The 6,812-nt window shown below is 60.2% G+C and overlaps 1 long non-coding RNA gene across 1 annotated transcript; it reads right to left on the bottom strand.

Moving 5' to 3' along the window:
* Nucleotides 1–981: 981 nt before the first annotated feature.
* On the bottom strand, nucleotides 982–2,042 carry LOC139826791 (uncharacterized). Its single transcript, XR_011736928.1, has 2 exons — nucleotides 1,950–2,042; nucleotides 982–1,280 (listed from the first exon to the last, which is right to left on the bottom strand). It is a non-coding gene; the product is annotated as an uncharacterized lncRNA (long non-coding RNA).
* Between the last annotated feature and the right edge of the window lie 4,770 nt (nucleotides 2,043–6,812).

The raw sequence follows: 6,812 nt of genomic DNA, 5'->3' as shown, positions 1-6,812 counted from the left end.
GCAGGCTTTCTTCACTCTAGAATGGTGAATCCAGCCATTCTGTTCTTTAATATTGGTAGCAGTGAAGGATATCAGGAGGTCTTGAAACGGACCTTCCTATTATGGTTCCAAAGTTCTCTGCAAAAGACTTCACATACACATAAATAAAATGTGGACCTCTATCAGAGGATATAACAGCTGGAACTCCAAACCTTGGTATTATTTCATGTATCAATGCTCTAGTCACCTCCTAAACTTTTGCTGTCCTGGTAGGGAATGCTTCTGGCCATAGAGGCTGAAGAGGAAGGAGACACACCACCTCAGCATATGGAGGGTCTTCCCCAAAGCTTCCCAGTGTCCCTTCTGTCTCCTCTGCACATCCGGGCAGGGCACAAGGGACAAAGTACCACCAGCGCGCTCTGAAAGGTCATCATTTCTACCAGCTGCAACCTGATCTGGGTGAAGATGTCCCTGCTCATGGCAGAGGTTGGACTGGATGAGCTCTGAAGGTCCCTTCCAACCCAAACTGTTCTGTGAGTCTGATTCTGGGATTCTATGATTTTCTTCTCTATGACCTTCAGGCTGTCAGAATACCTGGAACTGGGACATTCCCAGCTGTTGACCAACAGACTCTGGATCTTGGATTCGGTGATGTCACTGCTGAGAAGTGGCTTTCTCGGTTACCTGAGGCTTTGGCAGATGTTTGTGGACACACAGCGGCCCACTGGTGCACCCAGAGCCGTCTGGGGGACAGAGGTCCCAGGAAGTTGCTGGCTCCACAGGATCAAGTGGGGGAAAAGCCAGGCTGCCCCCGGCTTTCCTCTGGCCAGGAACGCCGTCCCCACCCCAGCCCATCCCCAGCTCTGCGAGGAGAACAGCTGGCTGAGGGCCAGGGCGATGGGGCTGCCTCCAATCCCAGGTGAGTGCTCCTCAGGGTTTGACCCCCATGCGTCCCGGGTGACAGGAGTGACCTAGGACCCCCCATTGCAGCTTGACCACAGGTTTGGGAGGAACAAAAAAAGATCTGCTTTATTAAACCTGTTGGAGAAAGGGTACAAGGGGTGGCGGGGGAATACAGGGTCAAGTGGATGGTCTGGGCCATCCAAAACACAGGGGTAGTGGGGGTATCCAAAGAACAAGGGCTGGTCTGGGGCATCCAAAGCTCTCGTGGAGCAACTGCTACTTTTTGATGGCTTTTTTCTGGCTTTCGATCAGCAGCTGCCCCTCCCTCTTGATGTCTTCCCGGGTGGGGACGTGCTCGCCATCTTCGTCCTCCTTCTCTTCAGAGGATTCAGAGGATTCTGGAGGAGCGAACAGAGAGAAATGGGCTGGGGAGGGTCTGCAGGGCCATCTCCGCTGTGCCGGTGTCACCAGGGAGAGCCAGCACGCTTTGGAGGGCTGGTGGCATCACAGTGAGCTTTCCTGCCAAGCCCTGGCTCTTCCTGCCCAGCATCCCAGGCTGACCTGCAGGGCCTGGCAGTGCCGCTGCTGTGGCCCATCCCCAGCTGCTGGGGCCCATCCCCAGCTGCTGGGGCTTCCCAGAAAGGTCTGGAGACACGTGGTGCTGGACGCAGCTCCAGCTTCATTCAAAAGAGGTGGCAAGCTCCAAAAACTCAGTGGCTCCTCCAAGAGCATCCAATAGGAAGAGGCCACAGACAGACCCCAGCACTGGTTGTTCTTCACAACCAGGTGATTTTGAAGACAAGGCTCTCCCTCCTTGCCCCATAGCATCTTTTCTTGTTCCTTCTGTGGTTCAATGCTCGCCACCCCACCGGCCGCCTTCATGCTCCCACATCCCCACCTAAAAGCACCACCCATGCTCAAAGCCTTGGAGACGGCCCCAGGGTCTGGAGAGAACTCATGGGCTGAGCTCTGCTGGGACAGGAGAGACAGGCGAGGATGGTCACAAATCCCAACAGGCAGGGGCAGGGACAGTCGCCGTGGGACACGTCCCCGCTAAGCTCTCCTACCGTCATCGCTGCTGTCTCTCTCCTCAAAGGAAACCATCACGTTCCGAGGATCACTTGACATTTTCTTCTCCAGAAAATCCCTGGCCTTCACGAAAATCTGTGAAAGACACCCTGGGTTAATTGTTGAAGGGAAGGTGAGTGTTACAACCCAAGGGATGCCCTTGATGATCCCCTGGGGACAACACCCTGCAGTGCCCAGTGCCACCTGGAGCTGAGCTGCTCCATGGGGCCACCGCCATTCTCCTCACTTGGGACGGGCCATCAGGAGGAGCCTCCTGGCGCGGGTCCCCGAAGACCCCAGCAGGGATGGACACCCCACGTACCTCGCTGCTCTCGTCCAGGATCTTGCACTCAGGGGGCAGGTGGGCCACCCGCTGCTCCAGGTACTGCCACTTCTGGACCAGGTACTGGACCTTCCCCTCCAGCCCCCGGGACAGGAGAGAATCATCCTGGAGACAGAGAGAACAACCTTGGTGGGCAAAATGAGCCACCTGGGGTGACGGTGGCTGCGCCAAGTGTCACCGCGCTGTGTCACTGCGCCACCCAGCGCTGGGGGGCTACCTGGCCAGGCACGGTGATGCCGCGCACACGGAAGAGGAAGTGGTCGATTCTGTTCTCAATCTGAAAGAGGAGCTCCTCGTTCTTCAGCATCTGGGCTCGCGACCGGTCCCGCCGGGCCTCTTGCTCCTGCAGTTTCGCCCTCAGCTCCTTCTCCAGCATCCTGCAGCCAATCACAGCCACATGCATACAACTGCACAGGGGTGCAGAGACACCACAAATCCGTTGCAAAAGCTGCTCAGGTTGCAACCCACCCCCCCCTGCCATGAGCAGGGACATCTTCACCAGCTCAGGTTGCTCAGAGCCCCATCCAGCCTGGCCTGGGATGTCTCCAGGGATGGTTCATCCACCACCTCTCTGGCCAACATGGGACAGGCTCTCACCACCCGAATCGTAACAAGTGATAGGACAAACAGAAATGGCCTCAAGTTGCGCCAAGGGACGTTGAGGTGGGATCTGGGGCACAGTGTCTTTCCCAAAGGGCTGTGGGGCATTGGAACAGGCTGCCCAGGGCAGTGCTGGAGTCACCATCCCTGGAGGGTTGGACAGACGGACATGAGGTTGTCAGGGACATGGGGCAGTGCCAGGGCTGGGTTGATGGTTGGACTCAATGATCTTGAGAGTCTTTTCCAACCAAAGTGAGTCTGTGATTCTATGACACGGCTGTCCCGAGGCCAGCAGCACCTGGTTTTGTTGGGGGCCTGGTGAAACAGGAGCAAAGCCTTCTTCAGCTCCAGATCCCTCAGTTTTTTCTTCAGCTCCTCCTGCAGCTCTTCCTGCTCCTTGATGTAGTTCTCCAGGGCCTCCAAGGATGACTCCTGTGCCAGGATCTTGCTGGGGATGTCCTAACCAGGGGACAGCACGAGAACTCAGCCCACAGTGCTCATGCAGGGTGCAGGAGCTGGCCCGTGGCCTCAGGGGGGTTTCTGCACCAGGGACCACCGCAGGCTCAAGGCGTGGAGAAACACAGCTCCATCCTTGCCCACACAAGAGGGGCTCTGGGGGGCTCCAGGCCCACAGGAGAGCTGAGAACCCCTCAAGAAAACAAAGCGAGCAGAGAGGTCTCGGCTCCCTGTGGCTACGAGCAGCCTCAGGTTTTTGGGGAGATGGCTTCTTCCGTTACCCAGAGGCGGGAGCACTGTACTGCAGCCTTGGCCGCCTCCATCGTCTCGCTTATCCCAGCCTCGCGGTCTCTCTGGGACTCGTCGGCCTCCAGTTCGGTGGCTGAGGCGGGAGAAAAGCGGCAGAGAGGGATGCCCGGAGCTGCCCCCGCGTCCCACCCCACTGCACCCCGCCAAGCACTCACCCACCACTGGGTCCTGCTGGGTCGAGACGTCCATGCTGGACTCGGACTTGGCTGCCTGTAAGGACGTTCATGGTCACCCCCCGAGCTGCTGGCACCCTGGGGAGCTGGCCCTGCCACCCCCACCCATGGGGCTCGGTGCTGCTGCTTTCCCCTCAGCTCACCGCTGGCACTTTCTTTTCGCTCAGTTCCCTCAGCCACAGCCTCTCCATGGGAACCTTCTGGGTGTCCAGGGAGCGCTCCGCAAGGAACTCGGCTTCCCTCTTGGCCAGCTCCTCCTGGAGGGTATCAGAGAAGAGAGAAGTGGCTGCAGAAGCTGGGACCACAGAATCATTTGGGTTGGAAGAGCCTCTCAAGATCATCGAGTCCGACCGTCAACCCACCCCTGGCACTGCCCCATGTCCCTGAGAACCTCATCTCCGTCTGTCCAACCCTCCAGGGATGGTGACTCCAGCACTGCCCTGGGCAGCCTGTTCCAATGCCCCACAGCCCTTTGGGGAAGAAATTGTTCCCCACATCCAACCTCAACCTCCCCTGGTGCAATTTGAGGCCCTTTCCTCTGCTCCTGGCGCTTGTTCCTGGGGAGCACAGCCCGACCCCCCCTGGCTCCAAGCTCCTTTCAGGCAGTTCAGAGATCAGAAGGTCTCCCTTCAGCTCCTGTTCTCCAGCTGAACCCCCCAGGTCCCTCAGCCGCTCCCATCACACTTGTGCTACAGCCCTTTCCCCAGCTCCGTTCCCTTCTCTCAACTTGCTCCAGCACCTCAAGGGCTTTCTTGTTCTGAGGATGGACCTCTGTGAACCAGCTGAGCTTCTGAGATGGCCAGTGTCATAAATGACCCCGCCGTGTAAATGGGCTGGGTAGGAAAGTGGGCAGGATGGAGGGCAGGGAGGGCTGGAGGGTGGAGAGTGCTGCTTTCACCATGGCTGTTGCTTTGGGCACGTTGTCCCCAGCCCCAGGGCATCCTGGCCCAAGAATAAGACGTGAGTAGCTCCAGGGGATCTAGGTGCCGTGGGCCAGCCCAGCTTAGTCTCTTTTGTTCTTCATTGCAGGAAGATCCACCAGCCTGGGTGCACGGTGCTGTCTGTGGGCTCTGGAGGGTGGCAGTGGGCCCCAGAGTGCCCTGGCTGATCTCACCTGGGCTATCTCAGCAGCTTTGCGGGCCTCCTCGGCCCTGGCCTCCATGTCCTTCAGCTCCATGTCGTCCAGCTCGGACTGCCTCCACATGCGCACCACGTCTCTAGTCAGCTGGCTCACCTCCTGGGACACAGGGAACCACAGCGTGTCACCCCACTGAGCCCTGGGGGTCCCCACACTGTGACAATGGATGGAATCACAGAATCCTAGAATAGCTGGGGTTGAAGGGGCCTTCCCAGCTCCCCCAGTGCCACCCCTGCCATGAGCGGGGACGTCTTCACCAGCTCAGGTTGCTCAGAGCCCCGTCCAGCCTGGCCTGGGATGTCTCCAGGGATGGTTCCTCCACCACCTCTCTGGGCAACCCGGGCCAGGCTCTCACCGCTTCATGGAGGGGAGCAGAAGAACCTCGCTGAGCCAGGAGGACGTCCCTCCAGCACAGTCCCTGGGGCACCTCGCTGCCTTTGCAGGGGGAGCAGGTGGGACGATAGCCCGCTGAGGAGGAGCTCACCTTCTGCAGGGCATCATGCACCCGCTCGTACACGGTGCCCACTTTCTCTGCAGTGCGGAGTTTGGCGCGCATCTTGTCAAGGTCGTTCTCCAGCTGGCGAATCATCTGGGGCAGAGATGGCGGGGACACATGGGCTGACACCACCTGCTGAACCCAGCACCTACCCAGGGGCTGCAGGGCTTGGGTTCAAGCCTCCCATGGGTGCAGCCACCCCAGGAAGAGGGGTCCTGGGTACCCGCTTTTGCTTCTTAGTCTCATCCGACTCCTCCTCCTGCAGCCGCAGCAGCTGCTGCTGCAGCTTGTCCCGGGTTTGGCAGCGCTGCCTCAGCTGGTAGTCCAGCATGTTGAGCGTGTTCGCCTGTTTGTAGATTGTGGCCCGGAGCTTCTCCCGGGCCTCCTGGATGGGCAAGCCAGAGGTCACCAAGCTGGAGGCAGCGCTTGCTGGGCACCCGCGGGAGAAGGGGGTCCTGCCTGGGAAACTCCCCCCACCGTAGAGCCGGGGACGCTGGGACGTTGCTCCAGGACACTGTCACTCCCTTGGAAGGATGGGGACTGGGAGAGCTTTGCTCTGGGGGGTGGGTGGGCTAAGGCAGAGGTGACATCAACACCTCAGGGCTGGGGGACTCTGCGTCAGACAGCCCAGGAGAGGCAGGCTGGAAGGGCCAGGAGCTCTGCTGGGGCAAGGGATCTGCTCCGGGAGCTAAAGCAGGACCTGCACGGATGCGTCCTGCGGTGGAAAGGGACCCGTGGGACACAGGTGAACACCCCGTGTCTCACCACACCAGCCCTGTGGGCTTGTCCTTGTGCCGGCACCGGGTCCCTCCACGGTGCACCCTGTTCCCAGTGTCCCTTGAGCCCCAGCCCCCACACCAGCCCGTGCCCACCAGAGCCCGTTACCTCCACCGTCAGCCCGGCCAGATCGGGGGGCAAGTTGTGCGCCCTGAGGACCTCGGGGGCCAGGACGGGCTTGTGCTGCGGGCAGAGAGAACGTCCCCGTCAGCATGGGGACGGTCACGTCCTACTGCTGTCTGCTCCCGGAGAGGGCTGGCGGAGCAGGTGGCTCTGCAGGGCCAGCACCGGGCAGGGGGACGTGGCACATGGGAGCTCCCGCTACCTTCCGGGCCATGGCCAGAGCCTGGGCATCCTCCTGCACGGCCTCACACAGGCGGGGGAGCCGCTCCCTGTTCCCATGGAGCTTTTTCTCGCATGACTGCGTGAAAAACTGCCTCCCTTGCTCTGGGGGACACGAAGGCGCCGTTGGTGCGGGACAACGGGGGGAGCGAGAGCCCCAGCCCGTCCCCGCCAAGCCCAAGGGGCAGCACCTTGCACGGCGGTGGCGGCGCGCAGCTCCCGGGCGCG

This window comes from Patagioenas fasciata, unplaced genomic scaffold, assembly GCF_037038585.1.
Source record: "Patagioenas fasciata isolate bPatFas1 unplaced genomic scaffold, bPatFas1.hap1 Unplaced_192, whole genome shotgun sequence".
NCBI lineage: Eukaryota > Metazoa > Chordata > Aves > Columbiformes > Columbidae > Patagioenas > Patagioenas fasciata.
This window is presented reverse-complemented; position numbering and strand designations above follow the sequence as displayed.